The following is a 19251-nucleotide window of genomic DNA, read 5'->3' as shown; positions in this document are numbered from 1 at the left end:
TCAGGGCACAACGAATAGGTCAGCCTACGAGTAAAACCAGCCCTCGAGTTGCCCCGTGGTGGCCCCACAGTCTGCCCGGTTCGGACCACCACTCGAATGAGCACTAGCCCGGGGGGGGGGGTTAAATGAAGATGACCCTCGGGCTCGCGAAAACCCAAGGGAAAAAGGCTTAGGTGGTAAATGGTAAAACCAAGGTTGGGCCTTGCTGGAGGAGTTTTATTCAAAGCGAACTGTCAAGGGGGTCCCATAAATCACCCAACCGCATAGGAAACGCAAAATCCAGGAACATAACACCGGTATGACGGAACTAGGGCGGCAAGAGTGGAACAAGACACCAGGAATAAGGCCGAGCCTTCCACCCTTTACCAAGTATATAGGTGCATTAATTAACCAAGAGATATTGTGATATCCCAAAATATCCATATTCCAACAAGGAACAAACTTCATCTTCACCTACAACTAGCAATGCTATGAGGGGCTGAGCAAAAGAGGTGACATAGCCAAACAATGGTTTGCTAGGACAGGATGGTTAGAGGCTTGACATGGAAATATGGGAGGCATGATAATCAAGTGGTAGGTAGAGCAAACATAGCGATAGAGCGAACAACTAGCAAAGCAAAGATAGACGTGATATCGAGGGTATGGTCATCTTGCCTGCAAGGTTCTCAGAGTTGTCAAAAGCTTGATCCTCATTAGCGTACTCAACAGGTTCCTCGTTCACATACTTGTCTCCCGGCTCTACCCAAAGCAAGAACACAACTAATGGAATCACAATCAACCACGGTGCAATGCACAAGCAACGTGATGCAATACATGTCATGATATGCGAGATGTGATATGCAATGTATATGCGTGCTCTGGAAGAAAAATAATGAACAAGGCATCAACTTGGCAACCAAGTATGGCGCTGGAAAGACGAGATGATTTCGGTCAAAATTGATATAAAAATCACCGGAACCGGATGCACGGTTTGCAAATGGCAAGCAGAATAAGAATGACACAATTCTGCGGTAAACAGCATGATAGCACTTAGAATACATCAAGAAACTATGCTACAGCACCCCAATATATCAACAAAGCACATGGCAGTGATCTAATAGAGATTCTTTACAAAAGATGAACACTGAGCTACGGCTAATTCACACATTAACAGGTTCAAACAAGCATGGCAAAAGTGCAAAAGATATCAGCTTCACAGACTTTGTGAAAATACTGAACATGACAGAAACAACATCAGGAAGCAAAGTTTAGGGCAAGCAAACATCATGCTACAGAAACATATAATAGAAACTTAAGGAATGACATGATACTACTAAACGCATAGAACAAAAGTCCCTTAGTGACCATGAGCCAAAAAGGAACTAAAGATATGATGGCACCCATGTAAACATAAAAAGTCTAACATATAAACCCTCAAGAAGTGCTAGGCACAACCATCGCTCGAGCGCACCGCATCACGCGACGAGTAAAAACCACTGAAAAACGCGCGGGCGCACCACACCACATGAGCGAAATCCAGAGCGAGCGAGCGAGCGGTCGCGCTAGGGCCACAGCGATCGAGCAAGAGGAAAAAACAATCGAACCCTAGCCCCAATCCATGGCCCTGCGCCCCTCACTCCTCCCTCCCTCGTCCGCCGCCACTCCCTCCCACCTCCTCCTCCTATGCCCTAGGAGCCCCGCCACCTACTGCTACTCCTCCACCGCATCGCCTCTTCCTCCTCCTTACCTTCCCATCGCTCGTCTTCAGGCTGCAGCGGTGGTTCTCGATCTGAGCCGTCTTCAGGTGCGTCGAGCGACGGAGGTCGGCTCCCTCCTTCTCCACGGTCGCTTGGCGGGAGAGGAGTCAGCCCCGGTGCTCTGCCTCTCCATCCGTCTCCGCAAGCCATCGTCCGATGCCGTTGTTGCCCGCCATCATCTTGCTCGCTGCGTGCTTGCTATAGAGCCATGGCTTTCCTCGCTGTAGGTTATGCCATGGCTTTTCTTGTCCCGTCCCACTCGCCTCCCCCTCCTCGTCATCCTCCTCTCTCTCTCTCTCTCCCGCGGCTAGGATTCGGGCTAGGGTTCAGGCGCCTTCCCTTCTCTCCTCCTCTACCCAAAGCCGCCTCCCCTCCTTTCTCTCCTTCTCCACTAACGAGGCCGGGCCAGGAGCAGCGAGGCCGGGGCGGCGGCGCAGACAAGAAACTGTGGGCTCTCCTCCGCAAATATCTACCGGGACGACGGTAGCCCGACGAGGATCCCCGGTCAACGGTGCCCCGGGCGCTCACTGCCAAGAAGCTGCCGGAGGAGGAACTCGACCCGGACGACCGCCGCTGGACAAAGAGCCCCGAAAAAATCCCCAACCACCCCTGCGCCACCGCCTCTTCACCTTCGACCATGGGTTGCAACAGTCAGAGGACCAAGGTGTGGATTCTCCCCCCTTCCCTTTTCCTTGATTCTCATCTGTTCCTCCAGCCCTTCCCATCCTTGCATACACAACACACACACTGTCTCTCTCGTCTTGTGGATGGGAATGGCCAGCGTGGATTAATTAATTTCATCATATTTCTGTCAGATTTGATTTCAACAGCGGCGGTGGTGTCTTGCTGTTCTTTGCACATATTTCTGTCAGATTTGATTTAATTTCATCCTTGCTATTCATAATCTATTAATTAATGACCTGTACATACATATTTTATCTTGTCTACTAAGAATCTCATCAGTTTACAGTTCATACATCAGGTTATTTTATCTTGTTTTCTTCTGGTTTGATTTAGGGTGTTCTTTTTTCCTTTTTCAGATGTATGTCATATGTGTAGCAATCGTTCTAAAACAACCCCATTCCTTCTCTTCCTATCAATTTAATCAGGACCCACTCTGAACATTTTCAGAAACCACTCTAAACCATTTTCTGAAAATTGATAGGAAGAGAGTGATTTTCATAACAGCGGCTGCAGCCCCCAGGGTTAATTAGAACCTAAAATGTTTCCTTTAGTTTATGAAAAAGGTCTAGAGTTGTTTCTGCAGCTGCTGTTATGTTTCATTGATTCAGTCCTATAGTTGTATAGTTCTAGTGGATTTTACTAAATGGTTTTGTAGATTTAATTAGTGAAAAGGCCTCAATTGGTTTATGCAACATTGCTTGTCTGTTGGCAGTTGGAGCATACTAGGCAAATGGGCCTTGCCGTGAGTCGTGGTGCAGCAGTGACCTCGATGGGCAGGGTAATGGTCAGATACGAGTCAGCAGCAAAGATGACTGTAAGCATTCAAAAAAGTTTACCACGCTAGGGCGATGTCAGGTACTTACTGTTCTTTTGTGCTTTTTGTTTTCTATTTCCTGTCAGAAGCTCATTCCATAATCAATTTGCAGGTTGTACAAGGGCAGTTAATGAATATACTTGTGACACTTATACTCTCAGGTAAATTACTAATCATTCAAATCACTAATCAGGTAAAGCACAATAATAAGCCTACCAGTCACAGAAAAGGAAAAATAACCATGAAGTGAAAATAGATTGTGAAAATTAGACGGCTCAGATGGTGTAAAAGACAGAATCGGACGACCAGCGACTTTTTCAATCTGGGGGAGCTCGGAGTAGCCAAGTTGCCCAGCTAGATTAATTTTTATTGGGCATTCAGATTCTTATTTTGCATTTTGTATATTTTTAGCTGGGTGTATAAACATACACACGCACACTGACTTCAGATTTCAGTGACGGGGGTAAATTATTGTGCCATATATATTGTTGCCATATTTAGTAATCATGCATATACATGTACATTGGTTTTTATCAAATGTACATGTGCTCCTGTAGCATATCTTCAGGTTTGGGGATTTAAATGCCCTTTGTTTTGTGTACCAGGTGGTTAGCTGAGATTTTGTTTGCTTATTCTACTGTTTTTTAGCAATGCCGACAAACATGGTTTATGATGATATTGGTGGTCTGAAGCTTTAGATCGTCGGGGCTGCTCTCATTCGTTCAATTTGCCAGTGATCCCTTCCATTCTACTGCTGCTCATTATTATCATATGAAGGAGGTGTTCTTCCATTACAATACTCCTGACGTGTTTTATGAAATGTCTATGAGCTGGTATGTTGTTCATTCTCTTTTTTTTTCTTGCAGGCTGATCTATGTTCTCTGTTTGTTGGGTCCTCCGTGTCATTATGAACAAGGTTGGGTCTCTCTTGCTCAGTTTTTGTCTACTAAAAGTGATGTGAGCTGATGTGCTTGTTTTGGCGGTCTCCCTGTGTGTGTGATATTTGTTTGCATGTCAACCCTGTGTGCTTGAAATTTACTCTCATATCATGATATCAAACGAGGATGTGTTCTTGTTTACCTCTTGAATAGACAGATCTTGGTGCATTACTGGTACCGTGCCTCTAGGTGGTCAGCGAGGGTCACACTTGCGCTATGCTTCCCTTTGGATTCTAGCATGGTGTTCGGGTGCCTAGCTTAGTTCAGTTGTGAGTCGAAAGCAACGAAATCATATGTTTCTGAATCTTGGATATACATTACAATCCAGCGGCCCATTCTTGTCGTGCCTGGACTGGCTAGATCGATTAGAGTTTGTCTAATATGCCTTCGGTGATCAGCAGCAACACACGAGATCTTGTAACCTGCATTAGTTATTGTTTGCACAATAATTACTTATTGATATAATTACCAAGCTATCCGAGCCATCATTCCCCGGACACCACTTGGTTTCCTTGCCCATTTATTCATCGGATATGTACACAATTGACAGGATTGACTTCAGATCTTACATAAGGTTTCATAAAGATAGTTTAGAACCTAAGCTATACAAAGTTTTACAAATGAAATCTACACAAACTCATGGATTTGAAACTGAAAGATATTATGTGATGCATCTCCAAAAATCCAGCATAATTATATAGAGGAAACATATATTCCCAAAAATTTACGGTCGTGGTCGAGAGCAACAGCGAGTGTAGAGCAAGCCTGTGGGAGAGTTTTTCTGAATGCAAGCCTTCAGCTCGCCCCGACAACCTTTCCCTGTCAGCTTTGCTCCCCTCTTCCTCCCCTTTGCTTAGAATTGTTTTATTGTCATTCATATTCTATATTAAATTCTGATGAGGTTTCTGTTTGTTAGATTAAATTCTAGCCAAGACTAAATTGTAGCCACAAGAAGGCAGGATTCTACTTGTTTAGTCTAAAAAAGAGTTTTTGACTTATTTGATTAGATTCTAAGTTAGCTTTTGGGGGGACTTTAGATACAATCTGTTAGTTGAAAAAATATGTGTTCTTGCGCTTGAGAAATTGCTGCCAGTGTTACTGTATCATATATGAATATGTACAAGGCATCAGAAAGCAACAAGTAGAGGAACAATTAATTTAGTTTTAATATTATAGTGCTACTCATCCTAAATTGTGTTAAATTAATCTGCTAGACTATGGTGATGACAGAGGGGTACTGTTTTTTAAAATTGTTTCTTTGTTCCAATTATAAAGGGCCTGTCGTGGTTCTAAGTCTGACAGTAGAATGGGGGGTAAGTATGGAGAGGCAAGATCCTAGCTATGGAGTAGTTGTACACACGAGTGTTTTACGAGTTCAGGCCCTTCTCGAAGGAAGTAATAGCCCTACGTCTCGGAGCCCGGACTGGTTTCTGTGTATATGAGTTACAGGGGTGCGAACCCTTTACACTGAAGAGGGGGGTGGCTTATATAGAGTTCGCCAGACTCCTTCGGCCCTCAGTTATGCAGGGTTTAAAGTACATTAAGACAGGGGGTTACTGGTAACGCCCTCATAAAGTGCCATGAAGACTATTAAAGCTACTTAATGACAGACCGTTGCGTGCTGAGTGACTTTAGGTCTCCTGGCCGTCGAGTGGTTAGCTTCATGGTCGAGTGGCTATCTTCATCGTCGAGTGTCCTTGAGTTCGTCGAGTGAAGTCCCTCTTGGTCGACTGGATGGTAGCTTCTTCTAAGGATGTCCTTAGGTAGGGTATCCTAGGTAGGTCCATGACCCTATCCTAGGTACATGACTTCATCATTAGCCCCCGAATGGATCGAGGTTCGAGTGAGGAAGGGGTTGATAATTTTCTCCGACCTATTTCCCGTGCTCTGATTATGTCGTATCCTGGATCAGCGATTTTTCTTTTTTGGCGTTGGCATTAACTTTTCTTTCAGTCGCCTTGATCCATTCTTTTCTTCTGTCGAGTGAACTTTTGAACTTAGTGAACTTCCGAGCGACGGATCACAGGAAATCTACCGTCTAACAGATTGATCTGCCGTTAGCGGATTTTGTGGGATCCGAATTTTGGGAAGCGCGCGAAGCGGGGCGGACCGCGGTACTCGGATGGGATAAGGCGTGGACGCCTCGATTTCTGCGCCGCCTTTTTCGCCACGTATCATGCGTGCGCGACTGTTTCGGGATGTGACAGGACCGCCCGGGCCTACTTGTCAGCCACTCGGAAGCGTCCTTATATAAAGCGCCGGGCGAGGGTTTTTGGACAGTGCCTTCTCATTCTCCTCTCTGCCCTCTTTGCCTCCGCCCGCTGTGCCTGCTCTCGCCTCCGCCTATCCACTCCTCGCGTGCTTCGCCGGCGACAATGGTGAAGGAGAAGACGGCGGCCTTGGAGCGCGCGAAGAAGGCGACGGCGACGGGGAAAGCGAAGGGGAGAGCGTCCAGTCGGGGCGGATCTTCGTCAAGGTCCCGCCTGCCAAAAGGTTGGGTCCAAGGGGATTGGATCCGTTCGACCATCACCGAGACGGATCTCAATGACCTGGCCAACGAGGGTCTGATCCCCCACGGGTCAGCAAGGCTTCCGGGGACCGAGTGTCAACCGCAGCCGCAGGAGGGTGAGTGCGTTCTCCTAGCCACTCATGTAGACCGTGGATTCTCTCTGCCGCCGAGTGTTTTCTTCCGAGGGTTTCTGAACTTCTTTGGGGCGCAACTCCACCATTTCACTCCCAATTCCATTGCCTATCTTGCTGCTTTCGTGTCCATGTGCGAGAACTTCCTGGGTTGTCGACCACACTGGGGTCTCTTTAAGCACATATTCACCTGTCGCTCACAGACGGTGAAAAAGGCGAGTCCGGATGATGAGAGGACTAAGGTTATCCAGATGTGCGGGGGTCTTGGGATTCAGATGAGGAATAAGAGTACTTTCCCGGCCATGACCCTTCCTGAGTCGGTCAGAGGGTGGCAGTCGACTTGGTTCTACTGCCAAGACGAGTCGACGCCGGGGCAGTCGACTGGTCTCCCTCCGTTCTCCATGGACCGAGTGGACAAACCCTCTTCTCTGAAGGTGCTTCCTGAGGAGAAAGCTCAGGTAAAAATGTTGATGGAGCGCGTAGTCCAACTCGTTAGGGACGGAGTGACGGGTATGGATCTTCTGGAGGTCTTCCTTAGACGGCGCATCCAACCGCTTCAGTACCGAGGCCACCCGATGTGGCTGTACTGTGGTACCGAAGACACCACTCGGGTCCATCCAGAAGCGGTCGACGACGCCACACTGGAGAGGTGGGTGGCCGCAATCACAGGGAATAAGGACAACCCTCGAGGGGCTAGGAGGATCCCACCACTCGACTGTACCTACACACCGGACACGGTATGACCACTTATCTCCAATTGTAATCTTGCTTTATTCATTCTGCTTCGCTGCGAATTGGTCGATTGATCTTTGTTTTGTTTTGTTGTCTGACAGGCCACCACTGAGTTATACTCGATGCCCAATGGAGCGCAAACGCCGACTGAGGAGGAGGAAGGAAGTGGGGGCGAAAGCCCGGAGGAGTGGGATTCGGATGCTGACGACGATGATGAGGGTGATGACTCTGGTGAGGAGGAAGAGGAGGAGGAGGAGGAGGAAGTTGTACCTCCTCGCTCGGAAAGACGCTCGAAGCTTGTCCATGATCCCGCGGCCGAGCGTGGTAAGGGGGTCGCAACCGTCACGCAGTCGTCCAAGCGCCCTCGGACTACTTCTCCGGTGCCGACTGAGAAAGCTCCGAAGCAATCTCGAGTGGCGCCGTCGAAGTCGGCGAAGGTCTTGCCGAAGATGAAGATGGTGATCCCCACTATCTCAGGGTAATGGTGTAGCTTGAGTTTGTCTGTTCCACATGAACTTATTCTTGGTCGACTCATGAGCTAATCGACTGACTTCTGGAACTGCAGTGCTGCTACTTCTGATACCTCGGCCAGAGCTGAAGATCAGGAGATGGAGGATGCTGTTACTTCGAAACCTGGTATGACTCTTGTAGTTCCGTCTTCAGTCGATTGGCTTCTTGTCTCTAATTTTGATTCTTTTTCTGCAGCTTCATCTAACGTCGTTATCGACCTTCCCGACGACGACGACGAGGAACCACTGAGGCAGAGAAGGAACAAGAAAGCGTCTGCTGGCAAGGCGACTCAGGACGTGCCAGCACCCGAGACATTGGTCGTGGAGGGAGACAATGTCACTCGGCCTACCGTAACCTTTGCGGTGCCGTTGACGAGTGCTCGTCCTTCATCGTCGAGTGCTGCTCAACCCTCGCTTTTCTCAACCTACCACGTCCCAGAAGACCAAGCTAGTGCTGCTAAAGAAGCAATACGCCAAGCGGGGGTCATGATGGAGCAAGTGAAGGCAATTCGAGAAGCCAGCCAGGCAGCCTATGACGCCAGTTCAGCTCTTCAGAGTAATGTTCAGGTCAGTCGGTCACTGCCTGTTCTGTTAGGATATGATATCTGAAAACTCTTCTTTCTGAAATTCCTAGAGTTTGTCCTACACCCACTGGGTGTGTCGATTGAAATTCCGGGTTAGTGGGGGCACGCTGAGTGCACCCACTGGGTGTAGTCCCCAAGGCTATGGTGGACTGCTGGCAGTCGACCATAGTCTTTATGTCTTAAGTTTTTTCCTTACTCGACTAGGTCGAATAGATTCATAGACCGGTGGGGGCACGCTGAGTGCACCCACTGGGTGTAGTCCCCGAGACTGTGGTCGACTGCTGGCAGTCGACTATAGTCTGAAGAACACCTCCCGTTTTTTTTGTTGGTCGACTGGTCGACTCTAACTGATGAAACTAGTGGGGGCACGCTGAGTGCACCCACTGGGTGTAGTCCCCGAGACTATGGTCGAATGTTTGTATTCGGCCGTAGTCTTAGAAACGCTATGATTTTTCCTTAGTCACTCGGAAGTGAATTGTCTTTGACATCTGTCGATTGGTTCTTCGTAGAAATCCTGCGACCTTGCGGCTCGTTATACTGAGTTGGAGAACAAACACATCCAGCTCGAGCTTGATCTGAAACTGACCCAAGAGAACCTAACGAAGGCGAAGGAGGAAGCTAAAGGTATGTTTGGTGAGGCCTTCGACGACTGCCTTTGCCTCTCGTTTGTTTCAGAGTCTGATCTCACTGTAACTTTGCAGACAAAGTGAGGGATGCCCTGAAGAAGAAAGACCTTGACTTGGCTGAGATGCAGAAAGCGGCTTTAGAGAAGACCAAGCTCGCAGATGAGAAGCTGGCTTCAGTCACCAAGCTTGAAGAAGAAAACACCAATCTGAAAGCTGCTCTTGATGCTGCCAACAAGGAGGTCAGTCGACTGAAAAGTGACAAGATTGCCCTGAATGACAAGGCCAGTGAGTTGGTGGGAAAGAAGAACGATCTGGAGGCTTATCTGGGTGGACTCGCCAAGAAGCTATTCCTCATGCTTGAAGGTAATCTTTTGTATCAAACAGACATTTTAACTGTGATCTCCGACTGTTGTCTTGACTCGGTGGTTGTGCTTGCAGAATTTTGCCAGAACTTTGAAGAGGAGACTGGTCGACTGGAAATAAACCTGGATCCCATCAACTCTCCCGTGAAAGATGAAGTCGCCATGAATGTGCTCCGGCTTGAATCTCGCGTTGCTGCTGTCGTCGACTATCTCGCAAGGCTGAAGGTCGCAACTTCTCGCATCGACACAACACTCTGGCCAAGAGAGGCGCACCAGAACGACCTCGAGTCTCTGATGACTCGACTGAACGAGGTCCCAAGTCGAGTGCAGGAGTGGAAGAAGTCTTCTGCCAGGTGTGGCGCGGATGTTGCTCTGTCTCTGGTCCGCGTTCACTGCAAGGATGCACGAGAGGACAAGCTGGCGGCCCTTAGGGTGGCTAACACAAAGAAGCATGATTTCCGATCTTTCATGGAGACCTTCATCGCCGCTGCGACTCGGATTGCAGATGGAATTGACCTGGATGAGTTTGTTGCACCTTCCAGCCCTCCACAAGAGGGGTAAAAAACTTCTGAGCTTGATACTTTAAATTTGCCTCGGTATGCCGAGTGAGTTTTGTAACCGACAAACCTTAACAGGATTAGCACCTGAGCACTTTCGGTTCCGTTAGATATTATTTGAACTTGGATTCGACGTTGAATATGTTTGCATTTGGTTTGAGGTGTCTTTTGCAGGCTAAAGCGAGGCGCTCATTGCAATCGACTTGTTCCCCGATACACTTAGGCGAGCACTGGGCTGCAGCTAAGCCCCGAGTGGGAGGTCTGCTCTCCACTCGGTAGGATTTTCAAAAACTTAGGCGAGCACTGGGCTGCAGCTAAGCCCCCGAGTGGGAGGTTTGCTCTCCACTCGGTAGGATTTTCAAAAACTTAGGCGAGCACTGGGCTGCAGCTAAGCCCCCGAGTGGGAGGTTTGCTCTCCACTCGGTAGGATTTTTAAAAACTTAGGCGAGCACTGGGCTGCAGCTAAGCCCCCGAGTGGGAGGTTTGCTCTCCACTCGGTAGGATTTTCAAAAACTTAGGCGAGCACTAGGCTGCAGCTAAGCCCCCGAGTGAGATGTTTGCTCTCCACTCGGTAGGATTTTCAAGGCGTACCTCTGGAGAAGGAGGTAGCAGTCGACCTGCACCTCGTCCTCCTTGCAGAGCGCACGTTGTATTTGTGGCGTAGCTCAGAAGGAGAGGGTAGCAGTCGACCTGCATCTCGTCCTCCTTGCAGAGCGCACGTTGTATTTGTGGTGTAGCTCGGAAGGAGAGGGTAGCAGTCGACCTGCATCTCGTCCTCCTTGCAGAGCGCATGTTGTATTTGTGGCGTAGCTTGGAAGGAGAGGGTAGCAGTCGACCTGCATCTCGTCCTCCTTGCAGAGCGCACGTTGTATTTGTGGCGTAGCTTGGAAGGAGAGGGTAGCAGTCGACCTGCACCTCGTCCTCCTCGCAGAGCGCACGTTGTATTTGTACTTAGGCGAGCGCAATGCTGCAGCTAAGCCTCCGAATGGAAGGCTGGCTTACCACTCGGTAGGATTTTGTTTAACTTAGGCGAGTACTTGGACTGCAGCTAAGCCTCCGAGTGGAAGGCTGGCTTACCACTCGGTAGGATTTTGTTTAACTTAGGCGAGTACTTGGACTGCAGCTAAGCCTCCGAGTGGAAGGCTGGCTTACCACTCGGTAGGATTTTGTTTAACTTAGGCGAGTACTTGGACTGCAGCTAAGCCTCCGAGTGGAAGGCTGGCTTACCACTCGGTAGGATTTTGTTTAACTTAGGCGAAACGGATTTCACAGCTAAGCCTTCGAGTGGGAGGCTGGCTCACCACTCGGTTAGGATTTTTTTACAGACTTAGGCGAATCAGATTCGCAGCCAAGCCACCCACTGGGGGATTGCTTTATGTGGACAAAAGTAATAACAATTACTGGGGAAATTATAAAGCTCTTGTCTTTGATAAATAAACTATAGAAGTACTTTTATTACAACTCATCCGAGTGAATACTTAAGTGTAAAAGGGGCGGAGAAGCTCCGCATTCCAAGCTCGGGGCTCGTTGATCTGATGCTCGACATTGTAAAGACGGTATGCTCCATTGTGGAGAACCTTGGTGATGATGAAGGGACCTTCCCAAGAAGGAGCAAGCTTGTGTGGTTTCTGCTGATCCACTCGGAGAACCAAATCTCCTTCCTGGAAGGCTCGACTCTTCATGTTTTTGGCATGGAAGCGACGCAAGTCTTGTTGATAAATGGTCGATCGGATCAGAGCCATCTCCCTTTCTTCCTCTAAAAGGTCGACTGCATCCTGCCGTGCTTGTTCTGCTTCAGCCTCGGTGTAGAGCTCGACCCGAGGAGCATTGTGGAGAAGGTCACTCGGCAAGACTGCTTCAGCTCCGTAGACCAAGAAGAACGGAGTTCTTCCAGTCGACCGGTTGGGCGTGGTCCTTAACCCCCAAAGCACCGAGGGAAGTTCGTCGACCCATGCACCAGCCGCATGCTTGAGATCACGCATCAAACGGGGTTTCAACCCTTTGAGAATCAAGCCGTTGGCTCGTTCTGCCTGTCCATTCGACTGTGGATGGGCGACTGAAGCATAGTCGACTCGTGTGCCTTGAGACGTGCAGAAAGCTCTGAATTCTTCGGAATCGAAGTTTGACCCGTTGTCAGTGATGATGCTGTGCGGGACTCCATATCTGAATATCAATTCTCTGATAAAGCTGACAGCAGTACCGGCATCGAGGTTCTTGATGGGTTTGGCCTCAATCCACTTGGTGAACTTGTCGACTGCTACCAGCACATGGGTGAAACCGCTTCTGCCTGTTCTCAAAGGGCCGACCATATCCAACCCCCATACTGCAAAGGGCCAAACAAGTGGTATGGTCTTTAAAGCTGAGGCGGGCTTGTGTGACATATTGGAGTAAAATTGACATCCCTCACACTTGTCGACTATCTCCTTTGCCATTTCATTCGCTCTTGGCCAATAAAATCCGGCTCGGTATGCTTTGGCCACAATGGTCCGGGAAGACGCATGATGGCCACAGGTCCCCGAGTGGATGTCATCAAGGATTATTCGACCTTCCTCCGGCGTTATGCATTTCTGACCAACTCCAGTCGCGCTTTCTCTGTACAGCTGCCCCCTTATCACAGTAAAGGCTTTAGATCGGCGGACGATCTGTCGAGCCTCTTCTTCGTCCTCCGGGAGCTCTTTCCTCAAGATATACGCGATATACGGTACTGTCCAATCGGGAGTGATCACCAAAGCTTCCATGATCAGGTCGACCACTGCTGGAACTTCAACCTCAGTCGGATCCGTAACACTCTTAGGTTGCGGGGCTTCGTCGGTAAAAGGATCTTCTATGACTGATGGAGTATGGATATGCTCCAAGAACACATCACTGGGGATGGCTTCTCTCTTGGATCCTATCTTCGCCAAATCATCAGCCGCTTGATTTTTCAGTCGGGGTATATGGTGGAGCTCTAACCCTTCGAATTTCTTTTCGAGCTTCCTCACTGCATTGCAGTATCCAGTCATGGCTGGGCTTCTAACGTCCCACTCCTTCATCACCTGATTGACCACCAAATCTGAGTCGCCATAAACCATAAGGCGACGGACGCCGAGTGAAATGGCCATGCGCAACCCATACAAAAGTGCTTCATATTCTGCTTCATTGTTGGAGGAATCAAAGTGGATCTGGAGCACATATCTGAGCTTATCTCCTCGGGGAGAAACCAAAACTACCCCAGCACCAGAACCATTTAACATCTTAGAGCCATCAAAGAACATGGTCCAATGCTCCGAGTGAACTTGAGTCGGCTGCTGTTGTTCAATCCACTCGGCAAGGAAATCTGCTATAGCCTGGGACTTAATGGCTTTCTTTGCCTCAAATTTGATATCAAGGGGAAGGAGTTCAATCGCCCATTTAGCCACTCGACCAGTTGCATCTCTGTTGTGCAGAATCTCTGACAATGGTGCGTCGCTGACGACTGTAATGTCATGATCAGAGAAATAATGAGCAACCTTCTTCATGGTCATGTAGATCCCATATACGAGCTTCTGATAATGAGGATATCTTTGCTTCGATGGGGTCAAAACTTCAGAGAGATAATACACTGGGCGCTGAACTTTGAAGGTTTTACCTTCCTCTTCCCGCTCGACCGTAAGTACTGTACTGACGACCTGTCCTGTGGCTGCAATGTAAAGCAACAGAGGCTCTTTGCTGATTGGAGCAGCAAGCACCGGCTGGGTGGAGAGCAGAGCTTTTAGCTCGGCAAACGCTGCATCAGCTTCTGGAGTCCACTCGAACTTGTCTGCCTTCTTCATCAGTCGGTAAAGAGGCAACGCCTTTTCACCGAGGCGAGAGATGAATCGACTTAACGCGGCCAAGCATCCAGTAAGCTTCTGGACATCGTGCACACGCACAGGGCGTTTCATTCGGAGTATGGTGCCAACTTTTTCTGGGTTAGCATCGATTCCTCGTTCTGAAACGAGAAAACCGAGTAACTTTCCGCCAGGTACTCCGAATGTGCACTTTGATGGATTGAGCTTGATATCATATCTCCTGAGATTGGCAAATGTTTCAGCTAGGTCAGTCAACAGGTCGGAACCCTTTCGTGACTTGACCACGATATCATCCATGTACGCTTCCACATTCCGACTGATTTGAGTGAGTAAACACTTTTGAATCATTCTCATGAACGTGGCTCCGGCATTCTTGAGACCGAATGGCATGGTGATATAGCAGAAGCACCCGAATGGAGTGATGAAAGCTGTTTTGATTTCGTCAGGTCCATACAGACGGATCTGATGATACCCGGAATAGGCGTCTAAAAAAGACAATCTCTCGCATCCCGCAGTCGAGTCGACAATTTGGTCGATGCGAGGGAGAGGAAAATGATCTTTTGGGCAGGCCCGATTGATATGTTTGAAATCAATGCACATGCGAAGTGAGTTGTCCTTCTTGGGAACCATGACGACATTGGCGAGCCACTCGGAGTGGTATATCTCTCGGATAAACTCTGCTGCAAGGAGTCGAGCCACCTCCTCGCCAATGGCTTTTTTCTTCTGAACGGCGGACCGTCGAAGATGTTCTTTAACAGGTTTCGCTTTTGAGTCGACTCTAAGGCGATGCTCAGCCAGCCCCCTGGGAACACCCGGCATGTCAGCTGGCTTCCATGCAAAGATGTCCCAGTTCTCACGGAGGAACTGGATGAGCGCTTCTTCCTATTTAGAGTCGAGTGTTGTGGAAATATGGGTCGGAGCTGCGTTGGGGTCAGTCGGGTGGATATGAACTGGCTTCGTCTCCCCTGACGACTGGAACGCTGACTCTGTGGCGGGCTTCTTGGCCCGCAGCAAATCACTCGGATCTGCATTTTTCTTGTATCCTTCCAGCTCTACCACTGTTATCTGGGCATCCGCAATCTTCGAGCCTTTCTGGAAACACTCTTCTGCCTTCTTCCGGCTGCCAGTGATAGTGATCACTCCTTTGGGGCCAGGCATCTTTAATTTGAGGTACACATAACATGGTCGAGCCATGAAGCGGGCATAGGCTGGTCTTCCCAAAATAGCGTGGTAAGCGCTCTGGAAATCCACGACTTCAAATGTCAGCTTCTCTTTGCGGAAATGCTTCGAGTCGCCGAACACTACATCCAGAGCTATTTGACCGAGTGACTCAGCCTTCTTTCCAGGAATGACTCCGTGAAAACTCATGTTGCTGGAGCTGAGCCTGGACATCGGAATGCCCATTCCCTTGAGCGTCTCTGCATACAGTATATTCAACCCACTGCCGCCATCCATCAATACCTTCGTCAGTCGAGTGCCTTCGACGACTGGGTCGACCACCAGCGCTTGCCTCCCAGGGGTGGCAATGTGAGTAGGGTGATCAGACTGGTCGAACGTAATGGGAGTTTGCGACCATTTCAGATAGCTTGGTGTCGCCGGGGCGACCATATTCACCTCTCGGTTGATCACTTTCAGTCGACTTTTGCTCTCTACATCAGCAAAAATCATCAGGGTGGAATTGACATGAGGGTACCCTCCATCACTGTCCTCCTTGTCCTCGGCCTTGTCCGACTCCTTCTCTTTGTCCTTGGGCTGTTTTCCTTGAAACTGCTGGATTAAGAGCCGGCACTGGCGAGTGGTATGTTTCGGGTAGATGAAGTTACCCTCTTCGTCTTTCTTCGTGTGGATGTGACACGGTAGATCCATCACGTCATTTCCTTCTTTATCCTTTACCTTCTTGGGGTTCCAAGATCCTTTGGGCTTCCCTTTGAATTTGCCCTGAGTCACGGCCAGAGCCTCTCCAGGAGCAGCTGGCTCGGCCTTCCGCTTCTGCTTCCGACTGGAGTTTCCTTTTTCCGATTGACTCGGCTTATACTTGCCACTCCGGAGCCTGTCCTCTTCTTCACCGTTAGCGTATTTGGTGGCAATCTCCATCATTCGACTCAGGGTCATATCTCCGGTTCGACCAAACTTCAGGCTCAACTCTCTGTTCTTGACACCATCCTTGAAGGCGCAGACCGCTTGATGGTCCGACACATTCTCCACGGTATGATGCAAAGTGATCCATCTCTGGATGTAATCTCTCAATGTTTCACTCGACTTTTGTACGCAGACTTGCAGCTCCGTCAATCCGGCCGGTCGCTTGCAAGTTCCCTCGAACGTCCTGACGAACACTCGGGAAAGATCTTCCCAGGTGTAAATGCTGCTAGGAGCTAACTGATTCAACCACGCCCTGGCCGAACCCTCTAGCATGAGTGGTAAATGCTTCATGGCCACCTAATCATTACCACCACCAATCTGTACCGCCACTCGGTAGTCTTCAAGCCAAGTTTCAGGCTTGGACTCTCCGGTGAACTTACTTACCCCAGTCGCCAACCTGAAGTTGGGGGGTATCACTGCGGCTCTGATGGCTCTGCTAAAGCATTCTGGACCTGAAACATGGACTCGGCTGCTAGTGGGCACATCTCTGTCATGGCCACCTCTATGAGCTCTGTTCCGATCGACCAAACCTTGCACGATGATGGATCTCGCGTCAAAGCCTGGTTCTCTGGGGTCGACCGGAGCTCTCCGCCCAACACTGAGCTGGCGCCTGTCATCTTGCTGCCGATGGGCGTTAGACCCACTTCTCGGGGGAGGAGTGGGCACTCGACGCCTATCATCTCGATCAAATCGGTCATCATAGTGGTCCCGCCGGCCTTCACGTCCCACGCGCCTCGGAGGTGACCTTGGGCTGTGAGCCGACTGAACAGTATTCGCAGCGACGGATCGACTGTGAATCCTGTTGCGCGACTGTGACACAACTGAATTCTGATCTCCTGCCGCCCGGAGCAAATCCCTGATCTGCATCAAGCCTCTTCCAGCCTCCGACTGAGAGGGCTGAATTGACTCCGCTATACGGGCTGCAGCTGCCAAATTCTGAATCGGGGTTCGATATACCTGAGTCGGTTGCGGAAAGAGCTGACGTCGGCTGGAGTCAGGTACTCGTTGACGCGCACGCTCGTCGAGTGCTCGCTGGAGGTTCTCCAGTCGAGTGCGTTCAGCCAAGTTGGCCAAACGCGCCTCTTCCAAGGCACGAGCCTCAGGAGTTTCTCCTGCGATGGGAGTATGCAGGGCATCCATGTTCCGGCGGCGAAGATCTTCTCTTTGCTGAGAAGTGAGTGGCTCGGGCTGATATTCTTCGTGGGCCTGAGCGGGGTCGCCTCCATCGTCCATCCCGTCGATGCGGGGGAAACCGGGAGGGCTACGAGGCCCGTTGACCATCAGGACCTCCACCGCTAGATCACTGTTGTCGCACTCGGATGCAGTCTCTACGGAGCCAGTCGACAGATCGAACAGGCCGTAGAGAGATTCGTCGGGCTCAATTGCCGCGACTTGGGTGGTGGCCGCTTGGCGAGCCACTGCGTGTCTCACCCATCGCTGAAGCCTCGACCGACCGGAGCGCTTGCGCTGGCGGGAGACAGGGAGGGAGGACGGCACAGGAGTCGACCGGTATGGGGTCGATGGCTGCCGCAGCAGGACGCCGCGGACACACGCCCGAAAGTGCGTCGCCCCGCGGACGGGGAGCGCGTCGATGTCGAGTGGTGCCTCCTGGAGCCAAGCGGAGTCGTTGGCGATGAAAGCGAGCGCACCGAGACGGATCTCGCGGCCCTCGACCAGAGCTCCGCCAGAAACCATGGTGAAGGCAATCGGACAAATTGCAACTTCTCCAAAAAGTCGCTAAGACACCTGCCCCAAGGTGGGCGCCAACTGTCGTGGTTCTATGTCTGACAGTAGAATGGGGGGTAAGTATGGAGAGGCAAGATCCTAGCTATGGAGTAGTTGTACACACGAGTGTTTTACGAGTTCAGGCCCTTCTCAGAGGAAGTAATAGCCCTACGTCTCAGAGCCCGGAGGCGGTCGACTGGTTTCTGTGTATATGAGTTACAGGGATGCGAACCCTTTACACTGAGGAGGGGGTGGCTTATATAGAGTTCGCCAGACCCCTCCGGCCCTCAGTTATGCAGGGTTTAAAGTACATTAAGACAGGGGGTTACTGGTAACGCCCTCATAAAGTGCCATGAAGACTATTAAAGCTACTTAATGATAGACCGTTGCGTGCTGAGTGACTTTAGGTCTCCTGGCCAGTGGTTAGCTTCATGGTCGAGTGGCTATCTTCATCGTCGAGTGTCCTTGAGTTCGTCGAGTGAAGTCCCTCTTGGTCGACTGGAAGGTAGCTTCTTCTAAGGATGTCCTTGGGTAGGGTATCCTAGATAGGTCCATGACCCTACCCTAGGTACATGACTTCATCAGGGCCCTCTGCAAGGATATTGATTTCATCATGTGTAGAAGTTTAGTTGGACAGATATTGTTCGTCAGTTTCTTAGTGCGTGCCTAGCTATTTCCCCTTTTTACATTGCTTATTTTCTATAGGATTTCTTGAAAGATAATAGCTTGCTTCAACAATTGTAGAACGATCATGGTTTCTTAGCATTCCTCTACTTTGATACGATTAACAATTTCATGGCTATCCTGTGTAAGAAACAGACATCATTGGCATTAGCCAATGCATTTGCGTTAAATGCCTTGTTGGTCGAGTGATGTAGTCCTATTGTGAAGATGCTTATTGTTTCATTTCTGTAATGTAGGAACATGTATATCCTTTCACTGATGTGGTTACCACTACAACACACGTCCCTCCAAGGACCAAGGGTGGGCATGATCTTCTACAAGGTTGTTGTCTGTCACTATTAGTACGGGATCAACTTTGCGGTGTCCCCATCGCTTCAGGTCAAGCTAATAGAGCTAAATGGTGTTCCAATTTTAGAAAGCACACTTAAGAAACATGCACACATGTCTTAAGATCCTATGGAGCATTCCTAATAATGACCATCTATTTAATTATCTTGGATCATTACCATTACAAAATGCAGCATGGCATTCATAATGTTCAGTTATTCATAAATGTGGCATTTAATTATTATCCTGGCATGATATTTAAGCATGTTGCATATACCAGTCTGTTGATAATTCAATTATTGACTCTGATGTACAAACATGCAAAACCATTGCCTGTTTGGATGATGCACATGAGTATGTTTTTGTTAGTTTTCGGTGATGTACG

At 49.4% G+C, this 19251-nt stretch overlaps 1 long non-coding RNA gene across 3 annotated transcripts; it reads left to right on the top strand.

The window, feature by feature from the left end:
• The first annotated feature begins 1500 nt into the window (after positions 1 to 1500).
• LOC123092183 (uncharacterized) lies at positions 1501 to 19096 on the top strand. Of its 3 annotated transcripts, none has more exons than XR_006444393.1 (5): positions 1501 to 2400; positions 3133 to 3275; positions 3347 to 3395; positions 3883 to 4150; positions 18776 to 19096. It is a non-coding gene; the product is annotated as an uncharacterized lncRNA (long non-coding RNA). The 3 variants fall into 3 exon arrangements; XR_006444392.1 differs by lacking the exon at positions 18776 to 19096 and adding an exon at positions 7646 to 7706; XR_006444391.1 differs by lacking the exon at positions 18776 to 19096 and having other exon boundaries at positions 3883 to 5572.
• The last annotated feature ends 155 nt before the right edge of the window (positions 19097 to 19251 follow it).

The sequence above is a fragment of the Triticum aestivum genome, chromosome 4B, assembly GCF_018294505.1.
Source record: "Triticum aestivum cultivar Chinese Spring chromosome 4B, IWGSC CS RefSeq v2.1, whole genome shotgun sequence".
Taxonomy (NCBI): domain Eukaryota; kingdom Viridiplantae; phylum Streptophyta; class Magnoliopsida; order Poales; family Poaceae; genus Triticum; species Triticum aestivum.
Note: the sequence above shows the minus strand (reverse complement) of the source record. Positions and strands in the feature narration are given on the sequence as shown.